Source organism: Numida meleagris, chromosome 2, assembly GCF_002078875.1.
Source record: "Numida meleagris isolate 19003 breed g44 Domestic line chromosome 2, NumMel1.0, whole genome shotgun sequence".
Lineage (NCBI taxonomy): Eukaryota > Metazoa > Chordata > Aves > Galliformes > Numididae > Numida > Numida meleagris.
In genome coordinates, this window is record NC_034410.1 from 75,144,127 (window position 1) to 75,168,472 (window position 24,346).

The window sequence follows — 24,346 nt, forward strand, 5'->3', positions numbered from 1 at the left end:
TATTACTCAATGGAAATTGAGAAAGTTTTGTGCATTTCAGAGAAGACTCAGATATAGTTTATTATTTGTAAAAAGCACTTGAGGAAAGCATGTTCAAGAATCATATTTTAGAATCTGCATGTGTGAGAGAATTACCACAAAGTAGGTGTATGAGTACAAGCTGAAATGTTTTTCTGTTATACGATGGCTGCTCTGAAAAGTAACGCCTCCTATTTTATTATGTTTGCCCATGACGCCAGAGGCAGATGTTGGTGGCATGGCAGTAGAGGTTGAACCTTCCCACCAATATTCCATGACATTTTGTTGCCATGTGACAGATGGCAACAGAGGGACAGTCTGACACAATGACGTCTGACATGGAAGTGCAAATGGAGCAAAGGTATGTCACTGAATTCCTCCATGAGGAAATAACGGCACCCATTGACATACATCGATATTTGCTGAACATTTATGGACCAAACAGTGGATGTGATCCACAGTGGTAGAAGTGTGAGTGGGTCACCTCCACTGGTGCAAATTTTTACTAGTGTGGCATGCAGGCTATTTTCATCACCTGTGAAAATGCACAGCTAATGAAGACAACTGTGTTGAAAACTAGTATTTGGTAGGTGAGAATTTGGTCTAATGAATAGTGATATTGTGCTCTTTGTATCTATTTTAACTTCCTTGGAAATAAATAGGAGGCATTACTTTCAGAGCGATCTATGTAGGCCCTTTTAAAATTCAGATTAAATGAAAATTTAAACCAGCAGAACATAAAGAGCAGTATCTTGTGATGAACACAATATTGCAGCGACCTGCTTAACCCAAAATTGCTGACAACAAAATCATGTATGTATCTATGCTTCGTAAACCAGTCTGATACTAAATGTAAACTTGAGACAGTAGTCATTACACTGACATAAGCAAAAGGCAGAGAAGGTATTTTCTAAGTACAAAAATATTAAGACATTTTCTTCCCCATAAAGTCATTGAGATCCTCCTTCTTCACTGAAGGGATATAATGTGACTAAAGCTCCAGGCCAGCTCATAATTAGGCAAAAAATAAAAATAAAAAAAATCCATGTCTACCATACTCAACACAGTTTACTTTATTCAGCTACAGACAATACCAACCAGGAAAGCAAGAGAAACTGTATATTTAGCTATACTGTCTGCTTCTACTCAATTGATGTTTTACTCAATAGATGTTAGAACTGGTAATAAAAAGTGTCTTTCGGTGAGCCTCAGATAATAACGGGCTTTGGAACCTGGAGAAGAGAACTTTTATTTATCTCTTAAGCAGTACTTCGGTTCAGATGCATCCTGATATCCAGAAATTTCTTTCTTCTACCGAGACTGTTTTCTATTTGATTGTTCTCTTGAGATGACAACACATTTGCAAATAAACATATTTGGCTGTTTCAAACATTTATTTTCCATGAAGCCAGTTATGACAATAGCTTTGCCAAAGCAATCTGCTTTATTGAAGTGTAAGAGAAGCATCTTCATCACCTTAGTCTGACCCATCACTCCTCTATGTACCTCCACAGTTTGTGTCAGTAATGGGAAGAGGTATTAGTACTGTACCTGTGACAGCATCTCAGCAAACTGTCATGTTTAGAAGCCAATCTTGAAAGCAGTTCATGCAAATGACATGGCAGCTTGTCATCTTCAGTAGAATAATGCAATGAAAGTAAAGAAGTCTTCAGCAGTTGCAGTGACAAGTTGGAAGAGTAAATTTGAAGAGTTCTCTATCTGCCAAGACAGACAGAAGGGATAAAGAAGGTGACAAAAAGTAGCAAAAAGTATTTTGATTCTCATGAATTAGATACAGCTAGCAGCAATGGTTAATAAGTTGAAACTTCTCAATTGCCTCCTGCAAAACAGATGAAGAGGGCAGTAAATCTCAGAAATTAGTAGTACTAATGAGACAAAAAAAAAAAGCCCAAGAAGAAATATGATATCGTATCAGAGAAAGAAGTAGAGACAAATGATATGGGATGATGAGGAAAAAATAGATTCTCTTATTACAGTCTACAAAGACTGCTCTTAGCAGAGAAGTACTGAAAACTAAATATGAATACCTATCCATGTTTTATAAGATTTTTCTTTTATTTCATAAGAAACAATGCGGTTTACCTGATAAACTTGCTTAGGCCAGTCATGCTTAGTTACAGTGTAGACTTGTTAATTAATGCGCTACTGTTGCACCTTTCAGACCACTTTCATACCTACTGAGATGCAAAGAAAAAGCACTAAGATGTAATCCTTGCCCTGACTATAGTTGATGAAATATGAAGAACACTCTCTGTCTAGAGGAGTGTAGTGGCTGTGCTGCTAATCTCTGTGAAAACTCTGGAATTAGTCTCTGCTGCTCAATTTATTTTAGCCCCAGAATTAAACCCAGGAGAAAATTTTGATAAAAATAATAAAAATTTCTTGTATCATTTAAAATGGGTGTTCAAACAAGAATAGTGAGCAAGACCATTTCATGCAATATTTCCTTAGAAAATGTATCTCCAGGAAAAATCTTGCTTAGATAAAAAAGGACTATGAGGAAAGCCCTCTTGGCTTAAAGTTTTTCTTCTATGTTGTCTTTATTATTATCATTATTATTATTTCTTTTTTATTTGCAGTGACTTAGTGAAAAACCTGCTCTCAGACTGTACTGACCTTGATAAAAGGAGAAAAAGAAAGCAGCATACTGTTGAGTTTTATCCTTTCTACTAAATATGAGCATTAACCCTGCCAGGCCACTGAGGCTTGTGATACACTTATTGTTAGATGGTTTCGTAGACAGAATCCAACTGCATAATTGCATTCTCTCACGAAAATTTCCCTTTAGAGTTAGACAGCAGTGTTCTGATAGTGCTCATAGGGGGCTACCAAATCTCAGGCAAAAGAATTTAATTCAGGTTTTACTAATAATTTTTTTTCTGTTCAGTCTATTACTCGTGTAGTGCCATAAATGTTAGTAACACTGAAAAGATTACTGGCAGGAATTTCTGTGACCCATGCAGTTTGAAAGTTATCACACATTCTGTCTCTCTTCCTATCAAAGTCTTTCAGATCAAGAGCTGGGAAGTATTTAACTGAAGAAAACAAAGCGAGGGGAAAACGTTGACACTATGGATGGAAGAATCCTTTCTTAAATAAGAATACAGACAGTGAGCCATACAGGTATGCCTAGTGGATATTGCTCCAAATTTTAAAAGATTTTAAGAAATTTTAAATTGTCCTATCCATAGGAAATTCTCCAGCCCAATTTTTCTGCTTAGATTTAACAGAATTGATATTGTGGTTTCTCTGAGAATTCCTGTTCTGAGAGGGTAATGTTATCCTTCCTTACCTTATCCTCTGAAACAAAATGAAGAGGAAGGAGAGGAATTAGAACACACAATAAGAAGTTTTCATTCCACATGATCAAACAGGTTTTTTTCTTATCTGCACACAGATATAATTTCCTTTGTCTTAGTAACCTCTTACCATCATAAGAATCATGCCCTTTTATTGTGAAAATCAAAATAACCATCATAAGAATTCTGTGCTAAAAGGGGTGGCAACAAATGATATAACTCATCCAAATACATCCTATTTGGAAAAGTAAAAACAGTGTCCATGAGATAGTTTTAACTTATTTCTCTCTTTCTCACTGTCCAGTAATAAAGAAGTAAATAAATATATTCATTGTTTATTTTCTTCCTATTGAAAATAAGAGTATAGAAGAATAGCTGCATTTCATTTTTCAGTGTTAAGATTTTCCAAACGCATAGCCCTGCACAGAACATTAATGAACAGAATATTTTTCAGGTTATCCAGAATGCTTAATTGTTCAAGTGTTTAATTTTCCCGATAACAGTACAACAGAAACATAATTTTTAATTCACTAAAACTTTTTGTAAACTGATACCCTTCAGAACTCAAAATATTAACCTTCCTTTCAATTTATTATGCCACAAGTCTTAATATTTTCTTAAATATAAAATTGAGGCCATGATAAGGAGAATGAATTTATAAATATATGTGTGTTGGAGTGTATATGCACGTTAATTATGCAGAAAGTGTTTAAATATTAAAATCTCTAATGTAGCCTTCAGAAGTATGGCTACTGGGAATACATTCCTGTGAAGTAAATTACATAAATTTAAATTGAAGTCTTTATTATTTCTGGGAGCTCAGTTTAAAAGCCCCCAAATTAATGGAAATTTGAGGACTTTACCTCAGGAAATAGTGAATGATCTCTTCTCCTTCCCACTGAAATAATTTCATGTTCTACCAGCTAAAATATCTGAGTCCCAGAGCTAGATGTTTCAAATGCTTTCTCCTCTACTTTATAGAAGATTTTCTTATTCCCTTGCTTGGTATATGTGATTTGGTATCATCTCTATGATCTGTATGATTCAACGATGACTGTTTTTAATGCATTTTTCCCCATTTCATGAAGAGCTGATATTTGTTTATGGAAAAATGAAGTCATTTTATAATAACCTAACAGTATTCATCATAATTTTAGTGGTCTGTCTCATGAAATGGTTTATCTTTATGCACTCTGATGCAGCTTTTACTTTCACATTTGCTGCCTCTTGCTTACGGAGAGTTTACAAGGACGTTGTACAGTTTTAAAACTGTAGGATTCCTTATACCATCCTTAGAAATAATCACTTTATGTGAATGAATACATCTCTATCTTAGAAATAATGAAATGTAATTGTCCTTCCCATCTGCCTGCATGCCTTTTAGTACTTGCTATTGTAATTTTCAGGTTCATAAAAAAATATGGGTAATGATAGCACCAATTTAAGGGCAAGTTAACATAGGGTAAGCTGGTTCTAGTTTTGCAGAAATATTTGAAGTTTCTTACTTTACTCTGGTGACTTTTAAGGAAGAGCTGATTTAAGCATGAGTTGTAAATACTCCCTACCAAACTAATGTATTTTGTTGGCTAAGATTTCTGAATCTTAATAGCTTATCTTAGACATATATTAGAGAATTAATGGTGTTGAAACTTAAATACGTATGTATATAAATAAATACGGACATAATTTTCATTAAGATAACCGAAGCCAAGAATAGAAATAAGACAGTCATTCTACATGCATCTTATACTTGACAAATAGAGAGACTAAAAACGTTCAATAGAAACGTCTAAGGGAGTTTATAATCCAGTTAACTTTTTTAAAATACTGAACTCTGTCCAACTACAATAGTACTGCTTCTGTGCCAGTTGTGATCCTTTTGTTTCACACTCCAGCAGAAGTATATATAAAAAACTCGATTTCTGTGTTTACCAACTTCACGCTGTTTTCTTTTCTTTAGGATGCTAAGGAAAAGATACAGAAGATTATATATTTGGCTTTCATTTGGAGCTCTGTTTTCTTAACTTGTGAATAGTGCTGTAGCAGACCTTATAGCACCTCCTGTAAATGGTGCCCTCATTCTATTTTCAGTTTGATTTGGACAGGATATCATCATTAAAAATAAGGCCCTTTTGAAGCCCTAACAAAGTCGGGGAGAAAATAAATAAAAAATGTCTTTTTCCTGCTTCTTGAAACTAAGTTTTGAATATTGAAAAAAATAGCAAAAAACAAAGGAAAAAAAGCAACAACAAAACACCAACCATATCACATCTTCTTCTAAACACCAGTCTCCACCAGAGCTATGAGAATTTCTAAGAGAGGTGCTTCCCTTTGCCGAATGGCCGATGGTCTGATTCAGGCTGATGACAAGTGAACCCACACCACCTTTGTGCTTGAGAAAAATTTCAAGAGAAATTAGTGGATAAAAAAATAACCTTTAACAAAAACTTAATCAATGTATAGCTATTAAATAAAACCAAATAGAGGACTCATACGCTAAACAATAAATCTTATAAATTTAATACAGTTTGTAATCAAGCTTCTGATTATATTATCCCTGACTCTACCTCAACCTTAGCATGAGAAACATTGTCTCTATTAGAGTAATTCGACAAATTTCATCTACAGCTCTTAAAACAATCTTGAGTTTTGTGTGTTTCTTAGCATCTGCAGATATTCAATGACATATCAGTACATTTCAGTCTAGCTGTGTGCTATTTTTGGGAATTAAATTCTATAAATTTCATTGACCATCCACAAGCAACTAACACAATGATAGAGCAAGAAACATCGGAATGTAACTATATTCACATGGGCTGTTTGCATGAATTTAAAAACTCTCCCCGTAATGTTCTTGTAAATTCCTCATATTAATCCCTATCCATCATAGTATAAATACTAAATAACATCTCAGGACTGTAACTAACACATCAAATAATGTGCATAAACACGATCATAATTTACCTCTCTGTTCATCTGCCTTGTAAAACTATCACATTTTTATGTTTCACTTGCAGTGGAAAGCAGTCAAAAATATATTGAATATTAAGAATTAATGGAGTGACAAGGGTCCCTAAAGTTTTTCTACAAAGAGCTACTAAAGGGACAAGGTTTCTTGCCAAGTACCAAGATGACAAAGGAAAAATATAGGGGCAAGACAATAACCTGAAGAAGGTACGATTACTGATTTTTTTTTTTTTTTTTGAGTATAAGAAAAAGAGAACATCAGGACCACTAAAAGGGTAAAAACAAAAGATGTACTTCTTCATTTAACATGCAACTGGAGAGTAGATAATGACAGAATCGTACATGGATTCAGAAAACAAGCAAATTCATTGTGAAAAAATATCCATCTGGGTTACTAAATACAAAGATAGGACATCTGATTCATGGAGAACCTGATTCAGAGCTTGCCAGAAGCTGGGAGTGATAAAAAGGGGAGTTATCACTTCACTCATGTCTCATTTACTTTCATTGTTAGTCTGAATCAGTGTGGGCATACTATTTATTTTCCTGGTGTAGAGCAGGTCCTGCCATGTTTCTTTTCAAAGATGCCAAAAATCATAGCGCACAATACCTTATATCTTCCTCTGTACGCAATTCACCAGCATTAGGTGACTGCAACACAATGTGCCTGAGGCTGTTTTCAGAGCTGTTCAATCATTTCATGTGCAGTTCTATATTGCCCCCGTTAGATAGATATGCCAGTTTCACAGACACTTTCAGGATTCTCTTGTGGATCTCAGTGCTGGTACAAAGATAATAATATAAAATGGTAAATTCAGTTACTGTTCATCTTACTTTGCATGTACAAAACAACATTAAGTGAAATATGCAAGACTTTAAAACTAAGGAATCAGTATCTGCAAGGAGTTGGAAGTTATTTACTATAAAATAAACTCAATGATTGTTTTAAAATCCCACTAATGCAGAAGTCAGGTGTGTGCAATTCCAAAGAAAAATATGCATCTTCTTATCCCAAGCAGCTGAATAAATCTAATTCTCTGATACAAGTAGTACCAGCACTCTATTTCAATAAAAAACAAAACAATTCAACTATTGTGCTCATAAGATTATCAAACAAAGTATGGGAAATGAATACAGGATTTTTACCTCTGAGTTTGCAAATTCTTTGACCTTTGCAGCCACAAGCGCTCAGTCATGGGTGAAAAAGAAAAATAATGTGAGTCTTCTGAATGGTTTTGCTATTCTTCATCAGGGTTACTTGAAATGCCCCTCTTAATATGAATTTAGTTTACATTTTTTATTTGTCACAAGCTTACGATCTGCAGCTAACACAAACAAGTAAAAGCAGCAGAATCAGACAATAGCAATAAGAGCTGCCCTCTCACAAGGTATATACACACTTTTAATGGTAGCACTGTGACTTTCTTTCAAAAGCTGTATCAATTCAAATACAATGAAATGCTTTAACAGTGTGATGGCATTTTCAGTTTCTGATCTGACAAAGCTACAATCCAGGATGTTCCAAAGTTTGAACACTACTGAAAGCATTTTGCAATTAAGGATGCTTTCAAAGGCTTTCTGAGGATATGTTGGCTAGATGTGAAGCGGTGAACTGTTAAAAAGGTAAGAAAAGAAATATGCGGAGTGATTAGGAAAACAAATTTTCTGTTCTGAGTGTAGCCGTGGCAGTTAAAGAGAAGCACAGGTATCAGTAGCTGCCTACTCATCACTGCATCAGGAAATTCTACTGGGGCAAACTGTATTAGAGCATGGAGGAAGATGGTTTTCCACTGGAAAAGTGAAAGTTTGGAGAAGCAAAATAAAACGAAATATAGTTGGCTTATGACACCCCAGATTAGGCAGTTCCCATGTCATTCACAAATGAAATGGAAAAGAGGTAACTATAAATCAGGCAGGATCAAGTAAAGACTGGTTACACAGCAGTAGGCAACCTATGAAATCTGTCACTGACAGTTTTCAAATTAAGGCCATGTTCTCTCTCTGTTTTTTTGTTTGTTTGTTTTTGTATGTTTGTTTGTTCTACAGCCATTTGCAATAAGCTGTCAAAAAAATAGTTGCTGAATTATAGTTAGATGGATTTCTAACCTTCTACATGTTGTTTTCAAATATGAAATAAAGGCTGTCTCTTCTTACTCCCCTCACACTGCCAGTCATTTAATGGCTTTGCCAACAAGTTTACTGTAAGATATCCCACCTTCTTGGCAGATAACTTGAAAGAGAATAAGTTCTTGGTTCCAGTAATTCAAACTTCTGAAAATAAAATAGAACACTTTAAAACTGAACAAAATTAAAAGATACCACTATCTAATTCAGTACTGACTTTCACAGGGAAGCAATAGAAAATTATTGCCATTTCTGAGCGCAAAAAGAATGGTGGCTAGTTCAAATGATTTTTGAAGAAATAATAGGCAATCTGTAATGCTGCAGAATGTTGCAATAGGAAAACTTTTTATAACAGAAGTACCCTTAATACAATGTGATCATCTGTTTCCAGGAAAGGTAGACACTGCTTCCATCTATTTTTCTTCAGGAGCAAAAGCACAAATATGTCCCTAGCCCATCAATATAATAGTCAAGGCTCATTAGAGGATTTAACTACCTTTTTTTTGGTCAGCCTGTAGGAATCATATGAATGACAGATTTTTGGTGTTCCACAACAGTGGATTGTCAAAAGCTACTTCTTTTCACTTTACAGCATCCTGTCTTTTTATTTCCTCACTCAGATGAGCAGCTGATGACCCAGCACCAGTGTTTCAGAGACTGTTCACTGGCCTCTGCAGAATAGAAAACCCTACAGATATACAGGAACTGTATCGCTGAATACCGAAGCAGAATGTTGCTGCTTTACATCCAATTTTCAGAAAACAGTACACAGTAGACTTGTAAACCACTACCAATTTATCTGTCATTCATGTCACTGGCCAGCAGCTTTATTAGGAATGCACTGCTGCAGGTTTACGTGCGCAGTGAGAAATCTCTTGCTTGCCCACTTAGCATATCTGATTTGTGCTGCAGGAGTGAAACTGGCAGGTGGTACTGGTGAGACTAACTGTATTAACTCATTTTTTTCTATTAGCTAATTCAAGCATGCAACAACTGTACTTGACTGAGAAAATAAGCAGCACAGAAGTTTATGCTCAAAATAGAAGTTACAGGATGGGAATCTGAATATACATCATACTCTGTTCCTGTTCAGTAATAATAAGGCATAGGAGAAAGAAAAAATGAAAGACAATAGTAGAGCTCTTAAGAACTTCATACTTGAGTAGATACAGCCTAGATCTATTCTGATTGTCTTTCCAGATTCTGAGAAGGCAGTCTTGGTCCTTAACACCCTGGATTATCAAGACTGCTTTATAATTTACCTAGCTCCAGCGGCAGCACAGAGCTTTGTGGGAGCACAGAGCTTTAAGAGAAGATCTCACAAGCTCACACTCTAGTCTTGTAAAGCTGGCCAAGCTCTTTTTATGAAAAAGTATGCCTTAGAGATAAACAGACAAAAAAGTAGAGTCATGAAATATGTAAGATTTCAATAGTTTGTAAACTCTCTTTTTTTATGTTTTATAAAGCATCTTCGAAGACCTAATAAGGGGCCTCGACTTCGCTTAAAGATTGAACTTATCAATGCTGGACAATCCAGCACTCACTCCACTCCCTCTCTGTCCATAGACCTTCCATAAATTCATCTTGTCAGCAAAAGATTCCAAGTACTCTTTCATGGCTAGGAGTAGGAGATACAGATGTGCTGACTGCTCCCTGTCAAATCCAGGACTTACCAAACAGTTAGTGTTTCTTTCTAGGCAGCAAAACAAAAAAATAAATTGGCTTGTCTAAGCCAAATGAACTCTCATACTTTATGGATATGGTCTACATCCTCATCATTTCTAGTTCTTCGGTCTCAAAATCTGAAAGGCTATTTTATTACTGCCCTCAATCCTGTTAATCCTAGAATGGAGCTAAAAAGTATTATTTCTCTGAATATGGTAGTAGGAACAGTCTTCAGATTTTAATTCAGAAAATATTTTTGATATGTTGTAATAGAATATATAAGTTCTGATCTGGACTCATGAAGATAATTCATTTACAAATCTGAGCTTACAGTAAAAACAGAGGTAAACCTCAGGCAATTTCTTTCTGATATTACATTTAAGATAAAAGCAGAACACGTAACTTTAAGTTAGGCATATCTGCTTAAATAGATACAAATTTTCAGAGAATCACTGTTCAAACAATAGATTGCATAGCTAAATGAATGTAAACAACAAGCCAACATTCGCTGCAAATAAATTAAGTCACTTTGAGAAGTGCTTTCTGTTCAGAGTACTTGCTATTACGTTCATCAAGTTACTAGATGGAATTTTGGGTAAGTTTTGTATCTGACATACTTCTGTATTCTGTCAAATTTAAAAAAAAATGGAACTTGGAGACTCTAAAGTATTTTTGTCAAATACTACAATATTACTTGGACCATTCTGAAACTGAGTTGATTTGTTGATGATTTCTGGCCGATATTGCAAAGTGATGAGAACTATGAGAACTTTTTAATGCAAGTGCCAGTGTTATGAAACTTTCTGAACAAAAGTTATCTTTCATAAATATCTCTAATTACAATATCAGAACTTGAAGTTCAGTCCATTCACTTCACACGTTTTACAAGAACGTTCTAGAAGTACTGACAAGATTTCTAACATTTATCACCATACACGTGACAAGTCTAAATTCTCCCTTTATCTCTAGTGTATGCTAACCAGGCATTTATGTTGAAGTAGAGAAACCTTCTGCCCCCCCCCCCCCCCCAACGCTATATTTTAGGAAGGCCCTTAGGGAATTTCCAGGATAGAACATTTAGACAAGGACATATAAACAGAGAATTAACATACATAAAAAGCTTGGGAAAAGAAAAAAGATATTTTCAGCAGTTCATGGTGAGGGATCATGCCTGAAAAAGATAAATTAAGTCATGTCTGTAATAAATTTGTAATTGTTTGTTCATTGAAAGGGAAGTTCTGCTGGTCTGGCGGTTGGGGTCGCATAATTGTTTGTTCATTAAAAGGGAAGTTCTGCTGGTCTGGCTGTTGGGGTTGCAGGCTGTGGGTAAGTGTCCTAATCTGATAACTCTTGCGAACGCGCAAACCCCCTGCTTCGTTGCTTCGCCTCCCCACCTCGGATCAAGCGAATCCCAGGACGAGGAAGATCATGACGACACCTAGCAACAGGGAGGCGCAGCCGCAGAAGGTGAACGAACATACTAGAATCCTCGGCAACCCGAGACTATAAAAACTGGGAATTGCGGACAGAGAGCGTGTGCCATTTTGAGGAGCTGTGACTCCTTGGCCGCCCAACGCTGCATTTTGCTTATGTTTTTGCTTACTCAAATTAATAAAATCTTTTTGCGGATCAATTTGATATAGTCTAATTTATAACAATGTCTACTTAAAAAGTCTGTCCCCACAGACTCTCGAAGGAGAAATAGACTCCATCCCACACATCTCATCTGTCAGTTGCCTTATAAATGTGGAATATATACCTAAAAACATTCAAGAAGGAGCACGTTAAACAACTATAATTTCGGAATCCCTGCAGAAAGCCTTGCTTTATGCGTGTCCTTACTTATATCTTCCCTATACTTGAAGAGACAGCAGAAGTGAAGAGATGAAATTAAAAAAAAAAAAAATAAACTAAGTATAGACTGTGGGACTGCAAGTAAAAAGCAAACACTGAATTAAAATTCTCAGCTTGAAAAGTAAGCATTAGAAATTTTAGTTATCCTTTTAAAGGATCATATCACACAACTCAGAATAGATTCTGGCAGTAACCGAATTTCAACAGATCAAGGAATAAGCTAGTGAGGTCAAACCAGGACGTTGTAGAAGACTGCCATTTCTCTTAATTTGGTTATACTCCTTTCCATTTTTAAGGAAATATTTGAAAAAAATAAAATAATGAACTATTTGGTGTGGGGGGAGATTTAACAACAAAGAGCCCAACAGACACTGGTAGATCTTATCGCTATGAGGCCTCCGGAGTCTGGAGACAGGGCTAAGGTGTAAACAGAATACTCTTTAGTATGCACAGTTAATGTGGTCACTTCTGGGACAGTTAAGCAACCCTTTGTTTGTTATCTGTGTTGTTGTGAAGAACTTAAGGATAATTAACCGTGAGTGGATTTACTGCTTACGAGTGAAGGATATATAAGGTGCGTGTAAAACACAATAAAAAGAACTTGCTATTCTAAAAACTTGCTATTCAGAGAACTTGCTATACTAAGAACTTGCTATTCTGAAGACTTGCTATTCTGATGCCACACTGACCGGGGGAATTCTGTAACGGGAACAAGCGCCGACAATTTGGAGACTCTTTTGAGTCCTGTTCTAGATTAAATTCTGGATACTTGCTTCAGATATATTTGTCTTCAAAAGGAAAATTTTCATTCATTTTTATCCAAATTTGAAAGTGTTTGTTTCTTTCTCTCTCTCTCTTTTTTTTTTTTTTTTCCTGAACACAGCCATCAGGAATGCTAGATTTCTAAGGAGAGCCAACAGAGTTTTCCCAGAATATATTTTTCAAAAACCAAAGGATTTTTAAGGTCAGAATGTTTTCATAGTTAATCTTATTTCAGTCACTACTTTCTCCTCCGGTCTTTGTCATAGTAAGAACTAAACCTTACTCAAGTGTCATGGAGAAAATCTTTTAATCGCTGTCTCAAGGGGGAAAAATTAGAATTCAGCTAAGACTGAAGAATTTAAAACTTATCATATAGAACTTAAAGTGTTTTAAAAATGGTGGCATTTAGGAGCCAGAAGCTAAGTATGAATTCCCAGTAGTTCATTTAATAAATCAGTAGAAATAAAGGAACAAAATTTTAAACAAAATACTCTGGTACAAGACCTGCAATATCCAGAATTTAACATCAAGAGCATGACCCAGTTGAATTAATAAAATTACTTGAAATCAAATTGGCCTCTTGAATCACAGTGGATTTTTGTCTAAAGCTTTCACATTACATTAGCATTTCTTCTCTAGTTCATACTGATTTGCGGAATCAAACTCCATAACCCGAGATTAGGTTATAAAGCAGGTATGTTTATTACGGTGCTGCGCCCACAACAGATGCGAGGGGGGTCACCGCCCTACCAAACTCGCATAACCATGGGCAGAAATGTTAGATATTTAAAAGCCAAGCTTATACATATTCAGCAGGTTTCCCAGGACCCATCTACATATTCAGCAGGTTTCCCAGGACCCATCTACATATTCATCACTTCCTGGGAATTCCTTTGCATATGGTCCGTCCCTCCAGCACATGCGTTGTAGTTCCTCCTGGTGGTCGTTGGATGAAGGCTTGAGGTCTTCCTCCCTCCTCCTGGTGGTTGTTGGATGAAGGTTCGACATCTTCATCACTCTGCCCTTTTCACCCCACTGCTGCTTTGCAGAGTCACTCTGCCTTCGGTCGGTTCCTTGTACTGGTCCCTGCTGATAATGGAGTTTCGCTGAGTTCCTTTTCTTATCTTGCCTTACATTCTACTTACCCCAACCCCATGCAATAGTTAACCCTTCGACTGTCCTCTCTAACTCAATACATTTAACACACTGCAGTGAATTACCAGGAACTTCTGACCTTTCAGATAATGCATGAAGTGTAAGGATATGGAAATGCCAAAAAAAAAAAAAAAAAAAAAAAAAAAAAAAAAAAAGGGTCTGCTTCTGAACTGTAATTGATGTTGTGATGCAATTCAAAAGAACAAACAAATCTAACCCCTATTACAGGCACATAGATCCTAATAGTGTTGCAACAGTATTTAATAGGAAGAGACTGAAAATGTGATGTCCCTTCGGAATTGTTATTAACATAATTTTAACTATGACTTTCTAACATTGCTGAAGTAGTTTCCATAGTGACTGATTTTACACTGGAATGTAAAACAGCCTATGCATCCATGTTATTTTTGGTTTGGATTTCAATATTTAAGACCAGTAGAAAGAACCTGAATGGCAGTGAAGTTGTATCACTGACATATACTTACTAGCGCTCAGGATAACATTCTTTTAAAAATACTTTCAAATATTCTTAGTATCAAATCTTACCTGAATTGAGTTACTAACAAAATGAACTTTAGAGTTCCCTGTAGTTTTGCATTCTGGCTCCACAGGAATGCTGTCTGCTACAGAGTGTGACTGCCCTATTAGATTTAGTCATTTATTCCTGGCCAAGTCTTAGTATTGTATTCAGTTTCTCCTTCCAAAACCAGCTCATTCCATAAACATCACTGAAAACTAATTGTCTTGCTATACTGCACACACAGAATAGATACCATAGAATCACAGACTCATATCTCTCTCAGTCTTTATATCTGAAATAACCCTGACCCAGGTGCAACAACTTGCACTTGGCCTTGTTGAACCTCATTCAATTCACAGGGGCCCACTTTTCAAGCCTGTCCAGGTCACTATGGATGGAATCGCTTCTTTCTGTCATATCAACTGCACCACTCAGTTTGGTGTCATCTGCAGACTTGATGAGAGTACACTCAATCCCACTGTCTATGTCATTGATAAAGATATGAAACAGAAAGATAGATCCCTAAGGGATACTGCTTACCATTGGCCTCCACCTGGTCATAGAGCTGTTGACCACAACTTCCTTTCTGCAGCCATTCAACCAATCATTTATCCACTGAATAGTCCAGCTTTCAAATCTATACCTCTCTAATTCAAAGATAGGATGTCATGTTGGACTATGACAAAATCCTTAAAGAAATCCTAGTAGATTACATTGATTGGTTTTGTTAGCCAATTCCCTCACTTCATCATAGAAGGCCTCCCTATTGATCGGGCACAATCTGCCCTTGGTGAAACCGTGCTGACTATTTTGGATCACCTCCTCATCTTGCGTGTGCCTCAACATAGCTTCCAAGAGGATCTGTTCCATGATCTGTGTTTTTTGTGCAGGTATCTTTTGGATAGATTTTTTCATGTCATTGTACTTATGCAGTTCTTCCTTCACTTCTCATCTTTATGGATCAGACAAATTCAAAGCACATCCATTCAGATGGTTTCAGATGTCATTTCTAAGCACGTCACGGAGTCATAGAATCAAAGGGCATCTAGTCAGCTCCCCTGCAATGAACAGAGACATCCACAGCTAGACCAGACTGCTCAGAGCCTGGTCCAATCTGGTCAGTCTGGCCAGATCTCCAGGGATGGGGCATCCACCACATCTCTAGGCAGCCTTCATCACCCTCACTGTAAAAGACTTTTTCCTTTCATCCAACCTCTAAATCTACCCTCTTTGAATCTGAAAACATTTCTCCTTGTCCTGTCACCAAAGACCCTGCTAAAGTGTCTATCCCCTTCTTTCCTGTATCTTCCCTTTAGATACTGAAAGATCTAAATTTAGATACTGAATACTTAAGTAACTTTACTGCACGTTTGCTCTTCTGTACCTACATCTTTAGCTTAACTTCTTTTAAGAATTTTTTTTATGTAAATCACTCTTTGAAAGACTTAATAAATGTAAAACTAATAAAAATAAAGATTTCAAATCAGAATCTCTGTGTTTAAAACCCAAGAATCTGTTGTTCTACATGAAAGGGTCTTTATGCAATGATAGATTGATTATAGGTAACAAGTATGAACAATGCTCTATCTCAGCTGAAATAAAAATCACCATGAATTGTTGCCTAATGATAAAACCATGTTCCTATTCATAAAACGCTTAGCTGAGACTTCAAGTTTGTGTCCTCAAAGCATACTATTAGATTTCACTACCCAAAATATGTCACATAAGTCCCTATTGTCCCAAAGTTGCTGCAGAAACAGAATGTTCTTAGGCAGTTTAGCAGGTCCCTTGTTATATTGCTAGACATTTGCCAATGTTAATAATCAACACACATTGAAAATACACTAATTAGAAGATGTACCAAGTAAGATAATTCAGATACATAGTAAGACAAACATTTTCAAAATTAGGTTCCAGATAAGATTACATAGAAAATACCTAGTATAAATTAAACTAAACTCTGAAAACAAAGTTACATTTAGTTTTCTACTTTTATTGAAGACTGACATTCCTCTTCTGTTAGCTCTCATATTCCAGAACATTTTCCTTCATATAGTCAATATAATAGTGCAAAAATAAAATAAAATAAAATAAAATAAAAATGCCAAAATAAGCCAAAGGATGGGTAAAATTGATAGGGGAAATGATGTAGATGAAGAAATCAAAAACCTGAGGGCTTCCAGCTCACTTTTTTAAAATTGGCTCCCCTATTTTTAGTCCTCTCTTTCTCTCTCTCTCTCTATATATATATATTTATTTATCCTGAATACCAAGTATGTTTTTAGCTTTAGAACAAAGGAAAAATAAAAAAATAAAAAAGGAAAGAAGTGGCAAAGTAGTTTTCTTTGCCTCTAATCTACACTGTCCTTCTTAGACATCATTCTTTTTAGTAGTTTTCCTTCACTGATTTTTACAAGGTTTGTACTATGAATCTGTACCTTCATCTACTTTCTAAACTCTATCCTGCCCAGGACATACATTCTATTCAAAGATTTAATTCTATCTCTGTCTGTTAAGTGCATTACTTTTGCTAGAGGTTTATTCTTGGAAGTTTAGGTTTATGAATAGAACAGTATATTTCATTTTTTTCCCTAGCACTCTAGACAATGTTTTCCAGCAGAGTACTTCCCTTATCAAATTTTAGAAATATTCTCAGAATATACATAGAAGACTTTTTCCCAAAAGTTTGACCTACTAAGCAATTTAAATACTATGTTTAGTTATACAGAAACACTAGTGGAGAATCAGAATGAGAAGGCAGTCCCAATAGTCAGGCAACAACTGATCTTCCTGTAAATTGGAATTATGATGTTACTGGGAACAGCTAGCCGAAGGACTTTTTTGCTCAGAAGTTTCTCTGTCTACTCAGATAGCAGAGGTCTTTTGCTTTTTCCATCTATTAGTCATTTACAACCTTTTGAAGTATGCTCTAATAGGATGGGACAACTACATCTGTTTACTATTCTAATCATGAACATATGAGGATGTAGAAGGGTAGTTAAGGACTCATGTCTCTAATTCTACATCTCTCCACTGGGGCTGGTGATTTCTTCTCTCTGGCAGCACAATCAGTTTCATTCAGTAAAAAGAAGAAATATTGAAAATGTGAAGGAGACAGGAAAATAAAATGTGAAAATACATAGTAGTTGTAATGAAATGTCTGGGCATTCTCAGTGTAAGGATTGCACATTTATAAAAACTTTCTACTGGAAAGTCCTAATGTATTCTGGTACAGCCCAGAAAAGGTTGACTGTTGCATGGTCGTTGAGCTTCTAATTCCACAGGTTGAGCTACTGACTGTATAATACTGCACTTTAATCAGTATTCTCAAAAGCTGCTATTAAGCAGAATTTAATAGCCTCTACATTCTCTGTTGTGTTCCTTTTCAAGCAGGAAAGATAACATCTTTTCAGGATTCATTTGTGAAATGCATTTAAGATTTCTTTAAATATAAAATATCCTTTAAAACAGTGGGATGATAATCTCAAATCATTTCGCTGGATTAGTATCTACACAGGAGTAGTAGTTAGGGTAGTCAGGGTTACGTGCTGTCCGAATTAAAAATATGTTATATGTAGATAAACTTTCAAGTTAATTATAATCTACTAACCTCCAGCTCTGAACCTTGTGAATGTAACTTCTTCCTGGAAGTATTTCTGAGCCATTATGACATGACTGGCTTTATAGATGTCATGTCAAAGCCTTTTTTTTTAACTAGCAATATCTTGTCCATCAATCAAAAAATTTATTTTGAATAAAGAAGTTTCTCTTTTGATGTTGCTGTTAAATTTCTTGACTAAAAATTAGCAAAAGAGACACTGTTATGCTACTGAATATACTGTTTCATAACATGATGCCAATGGCTTTATGACCTGCAGTGGCTATTCATGTGTTATTTACTGGGGGAACAGCATGCGAGTTTTGATTTACAAGTTCACTGATGATAGACTAACTAGGGGGACCTGATTGTATGACTTAATGCCAGTAAGTTTTTTTTTGTTTGTTTTTCGTTGTGTTTTTTTTTTTTTAAGAAAAAAAAAATGGAAATATCAGCGCTTAAAGAAAAGGAGTAAGATGTTACTTAGTAATTTGCTAATCTTTGTAATTAACTACGTCAGAAGCAATTGCAAAAACCTTTATTAGATACCCTTCTCTATATGTGTTAAATTGCTCAAATTGCTATTAAGTACCATAACTTGAGAAATTGAGCCTGCTTAGTTTTCCAAAGTGTTGTGATTATTTTGTTTATCTTTTTTGAGTGAAATATTCTTATGTTAACTCCTGGAGATACAGAACGATGATCCTTGATACACATTAAAATAAACACATATGTTGTAAGAAAGACAGCTGGGCAGTCTACTCTGTACATAATATAAAATTCAGCACCTGTTGAAGTCAACAAAAGGTTTTTGCTGAGTTCCATTGCTCCAGAATAGAGTGAAAATGCTACCTAAATACACAGAAGTAGCTATGAATAAGGACTGGAAGTTGTTACATTCCTATAACCACTCATGAACAACTCTTGAAAATGGTTTGCAGTATAACAATGAAAGCTTAAGTTCATGCTCTGCTATTAAACATTTCAAATGTGATACAATACATTTTCAAAATTTAAGATTTTGATTCTCAGACAGGAATGAGAGTAAATAAGTATTTTCCTATTTATCAAATTCAGTTTTGAAAATGTTAAACATTGCTGTCTGTGAAAATACCAACTTTGCTACCTATTAACCTATTTTTCTCTTATTATTTTAACTTTTAGACTTAGAAAAATCTGATTGAAATTGTTAAACTTATCTACTCTTTAAACTGACTCTAAGTAATAGGAAGGTGATCACTGACTTCAAGTATTCATTTTTATAGTATGTTGTAGTAGGCGTGTCACGGATCTCGGTCTGTAATGCAGAAAGGCCCTTCCCCATATGCTTGTTATTGGTTCACCTACATACTTGAACCTGTGTCATAGACACAGGGGGCCGTGCTTCTTTGTTTTCATAACAAAGGGCACAACAACTCCGTATATGGCCTTTTGGAAGTGACAGGTCAGAAGCAGGAGATTCAATATGATTGGCCAGAAGCCTGCGTGAGCTTCTGGAACAGTCTAGTAAAAAGATAAGAAATACTATATAGTTCTGTAGCTTTTACCAATAAACGCCATTTTGCTGCATATCATATTGATGCTGTGTGTGGTATTTGGCCAGGACCAGGTTTAGGTTCTCTACGTGCAAGAATAATACTAAAAGGGTCGCCGGAGTTCGGTAACAATAGTAGATTTTAGAAAGGGTGCTGTGCCAAAAGGAAATTAATTTAAGATCAGTATCATGCAAGAATCTCTTTTACAGTTTAAAAAATTTAATACAAATATAACCTTATAGACATTTTTAAATTAAAATTTGCTGTTTAACTTGTCCACTGCTTCTTCAGTCATTTTTGTCTGAGTGATACTTTTCAGTTTGTGGAAATCCCACACTGAGACAGTAACTCCATCTAACATCTTTCTAACATTTGAAATTTTGTCTGTTTTAAAGAATGGATGTTGGAAATCAGAGAAAATTTCTCCAGCAAGTAAATAATTTTACATGCAATAAATATCATATCACAAGGCTTTTTTTTTCACAAGTACTTCCCTTTCTTTTAGAGAAAATATTTGATATTGTCAGGAAATTAAGCATTTGCAATTTTAACTATTTTCAGTATCTCCATTTTAAAGGACACAACTATGGCAGACTTCTGTGTCAGATTATTTCTACTGTGGGCCTAGAACTGTGATGCCTTTAGACTAACAACTGATATAAATCCACAGCAAAATCCTAGTGTTTCATACACTGGAATGGGAGGTAGCAAATACTAAGTAATTCCTCAAGTGCATTTCAGTGCCATATTGCATGAGGTTTTTGTGGTAGGGCTTTGAAAACAGGGAAGCTGCAGGGGCGGCCTTTGAGCCGCCCCATGTCATATAAAAGCCAGCTCCATTCAGCTCCAAAAGGGACCCACTGCTTGCCTGAATTGAATCAAGGAGTGTGTGCCTCTGTGAGAGTAGATGTAAGAAAGGGGAAAAAAAAATGCTGTGCAAAAAATGCTGGGAGAGAGGAGTGAGAAAATGTGAGAGAAACAGCCCTGTAGGCCTCAGGGTCAGTGCAGGAAGGAGGAAGATGCTCCAGGCACAGAGCAGGAGTTCCCTGCAGCCCAGGAGAGGCCCATGGAGGAGAACGCTGTCCCTCCATAGCCCATGGGCACCATGTGGAGCAGATCTCTATGTGCAGCGTGTGGGGGAGGATCTAAGTCTGTGAAGGAAGGATGTAAGCAAGACTGAAATTTATTCTTTTTATTTTTTTAAGCATAATTAAACAAATATGATTTTTTTTTCTGATTATGAACACAGACCATTGTTCACCTAAGATTTTTCATATCTCCTAGTAGTTTTCATGTTGAATTGCATTAAAAAAATTCCAGTAGGATAAAACCTACTGTTTGTCTTTGACAACTGTGACAGCCACAGGGAGACAATGGCAATTAAATGAGAAAGGCCTTTGAAGGAACACATCTCAGGGCAATGTAAAAGTTAAAAGAAGCCATCAGCAGTCACCTTATAGCAACATTCCTCCTCGATAAAAACAGAGAAGTTCATGCCTTATCAACACAAGGGGCATAGAAAAGATCATTGCATTTCAGTAAAACTTGAAGAAGCACCCACTAAGTATTAGCAGAAAAAAAGAAAATAATTAATGGAAACAGTAAGAGTTTATGGAGAGTACATTTTGCAAGCAGAAAGTAATTTTTCAGTTATTGGCTTTGTTGTAATTAAATTTTTAGTTAACAGCTTGGGCATAAAAGTAGAGTTTCCTGATGACATTTATTAAAAAAAGCTATGAGACACCATCACTATGAAAAGCTTTGAATTATTCTACAGGCACAGCTTATTAAGTAAAGCAAAGGAAATAAAATTGGATACATGTTTTCGAGATGAAGTAACTTGAGGCATGACATAGGACTTAGAAGAAAAGGTAGTAATGGGTGTATCTGGAAGTTAATGTGATGTTAACATGAAAACTATAAGTACAGTATCCTAATATATCAGGACATTTACTTACATATAAAAGTAGATTACAGATAGAGTGAAAAAGATGAAAATAAATGCTGAAGTACAGAGAAGGATCACTGAATTAGGCAGTTTCTCTAACAGACAGATTAGAAGAGCAGGGGCTGAGAGGGAACATTGTTTATCTATACAAACTAGTGGGTTGAAAAAACAAATGAAAGAAAAAGGGTACTTGAACACGCTGTTTGCAGCTGAACCAGTAAACTCAAGGTGGTTAAGGATACATTCAAACTGAAAGTGCGTACATGGTATGAGCTGTGAGCAGAGAGAAATTAAGCAGCTTTTCAATAGAAACAGGAGGAACTGAGGCCCGACTAATTTAAAAATGATTTTTGGCAAGCTTCTGAGTTATTTTAGACTGTAGATACTTCTATCAGCAGAGAACAAAAGCTTTGAGACCTATGTAAATATGTCTCTTCAGCCTTTGAACAGAGATAAAACTGCAACAAACTTGCAGCTGCTGTAAGGCCATTTTCCTTGAGGTTTCTACACAAACCCAGGAGATACCATGACAAAGTCCTGCTAGACTGTTGGAACATTATCAGGAACATGGATGCTTTTGATCTTTTTCTACTCAAAAAACCTTTATAGGTAGCAGACTGCTATCTATATCCCTCAGGTAATGAAAAAAATAAAGTGAAATGTCACATTTCTGAGCGCCATGCACACCAGCAAGCAGTATGTCAGTCACAAATTAGAGAATTCACATTTCTATAGTTAGCAGCTATAAACTACTTTCTAGCATGGTTGAAAGCTCAAAAAAGCAAGCAAGCAAAACAAAACAAAACAAAAAGAAACCACGATCAAAACACTTTCCAGCAATTTCTTAAAAATCTAGTGTACTTATAATTTCTAAAAAATCCCTACAATAAATATTAACATAGAATAAATTAATACAGTTTTGTAAAAGTAGCTTTCTTCTCTCAAGCTATATCAGAAAGGTTAAAGCTAAAACTGAAGTGGCTTGTTAAATACTCATTTTGCTAGCTATGTGAAAACAAAATGACAATTCAAACAATTGTCAAATATTATTTGTCAAACTAATTGTCAAATATGTCAATTGAAAAAAAAAAAAAAGGATAGAAGGCAGTAACACGTACCTTGATTTTCCTTTAAAATGCTACTGTTGTGTATACCAGGAAAGAATGAGCACTTGGGCAAGAACATTCTTCAGGCTTCCAGTGCATACCAATCACACTACAATAGGCTGCAAATATTTTGTTAATTTGCCATTGACCAGAATGAACTATTGGCTCTAGTTTGTATGAAAAAGGTTATATTGAAGAATGACTATTACATAAAACAAACAAAAAAAATTCTGATGTGCTGAATATTGAAGATGATAAGAAACACACGGTTCATTTATTGAAAGCTGATGAATTACAGTGTTGTAATGAGAACTGACTTGACTTTTGTTTCTTTTCTTCCATGAGAAAATTATAGGTTTACATTTATTTGGAGGATGGTTTGAGGAGGAATTTTATATGATTACTGTTACACCTTGTTGTAGTTATCTACAGATGTATCATTGCCAATACTTTCTAATGGAAATCTAGGTAACTGTAAGCACAATCTCAGAATGTTCATAGAAAATCTGCACAGTTTGCAAATTATGCAGGAAGAACCTACATTAAAGGAATATGAAGACTGAAAATTGAAAATGCCTCTGAGCTGCCTTAAATCATCATCACAGATTTATGAAGTACAACAAAAGATTGAATTATATTCTTGCACATATTTCCTGAGTATTAGTGTCTTGATTAATGCACAGAAAGGAAGGTTATTAGATAATGGCCTGTCTTTACCTACAATATCATTCAAATTCACATTTCACCTTGCGTATTTTCAACTTTTTAATATGAAAAAATTCATAAGGGTATGTTCAGAATTATTTCTACAAAGAAGTTCCAGAAGGTTAAATGGCTTCCAATAGCAGCTAGTCTTTGCAAGTAAATAGACTGACCCCAGATTTCCATGCATACCCTAAGGAATTCCTCTAATAGAATCATAGAACGGCTTAGTGGAAGGCACCTTAAAGATCCCTTAGTTCCAAACCTGTGCTGTCAGCAGTGTTGCAAACAGCTAAACCAGGCAGCCCTGGGCCCCACCTAACCCTGAACACCTCCAGGGATGGGACATCGACAGCTTCTCTGCGCAGCCTATGCCAGTGCTTAACCCCCCTCTGGGTAAAAAATTTTTTTTCTAAAAGCTAGCCTGTATCTCTGTTCTTTTATTTTAAAGCCATTTCCCATACCTGCTCAAAATTTAATCTAGCTGAGCACTCTTGCACTCATGACACTTCCCTCTTCATTCAGGCCATTGGGGGTCTTCCAGATTCTGCAGCTCATCACAACCAAAGGTCTGTGCATATCTGTTGCTCCTCAGGAGGTTTGTGTGCATGCAGTCATCAGCCCAGAAATGTTCTGGTCCCCCTCTCTTGGTTTCTGCGTCACCTTGACCATTGTGGCAAATGGTCACCATCTTTGTTTCAGTTAGAGTGCTGCCCCTGCTGCTCCCAGATGAGAAGAAAGCCTGTCACCTTGTTCCCTCCCTGCATGCCCTGCCTGCTTGAACTGCTGCACCACATGTACATGACCCTCTTTTTTCAGTGCCTTGCTTATGGCACTGACATATAATGCTCTTTCTTTATTATTTATCTGTCACCATAAAAAAAAATAATAATTCTTGACATTGCCCTTCATCTTTGCAAGATGAATAGCAGCAAATGTCCCACTGTTCTTGGACATCTAGGTGCCCTTCAACTGTTATATTCATTAGTGATTAAAACATTTTACTTGAGTTTAGGAGATTATGTTTAATGTGGAAGTAAATAATTTTGTTTTTTTTTCTTACTATTACACA

General features: G+C 35.9%; 1 long non-coding RNA gene across 1 annotated transcript; it reads right to left on the reverse strand.

Annotated features, from left to right (window-relative positions):
• On the reverse strand, window positions 5,606-8,578 carry LOC110393282. Its single transcript, XR_002434936.1, has 3 exons — window positions 8,521-8,578; window positions 6,916-7,086; window positions 5,606-5,730 (listed from the first exon to the last, which is right to left on the reverse strand). It is a non-coding gene; the product is annotated as an uncharacterized LOC110393282 (long non-coding RNA).